Source organism: Chrysochloris asiatica, unplaced genomic scaffold, assembly GCF_000296735.1.
Source record: "Chrysochloris asiatica unplaced genomic scaffold, ChrAsi1.0 scaffold00104, whole genome shotgun sequence".
Lineage (NCBI taxonomy): Eukaryota > Metazoa > Chordata > Mammalia > Afrosoricida > Chrysochloridae > Chrysochloris > Chrysochloris asiatica.
Genome location: NW_006408622.1, coordinates 7,398,681 through 7,399,020, shown reverse-complemented (window position 1 = coordinate 7,399,020; position 340 = coordinate 7,398,681).

The window sequence follows — 340 nt, the reverse complement described above, 5'->3', positions numbered from 1 at the left end:
ACAGTGTTTTCCAGATACTGTTTGGTTTTAGAGAGACCAATGGGTTTCCAAAGTAGTGGTACCAACGTACAATCCTACCAGTAATGTGTGAAAGTTCCAGGTCGCTGCACACCCATTCTGGTACAGGTGTAGTATTGTCTCATTGTTGTTTTAGTCTGCAATTTCCCTGATGACTAAGGAGGTTTTGCACCTTTTCACAAGTTTGCCAGTCATTTGGACATACTCTTTGAAAAGTTTCTGTTTAAATCCTTCTTCTGATTGATTTGTGGTAGCTTTTAAAATATTTTTTAGACATGTGCATCAGAGTTGTAGCCTTTCACTATACTTACTCAATCTGTAC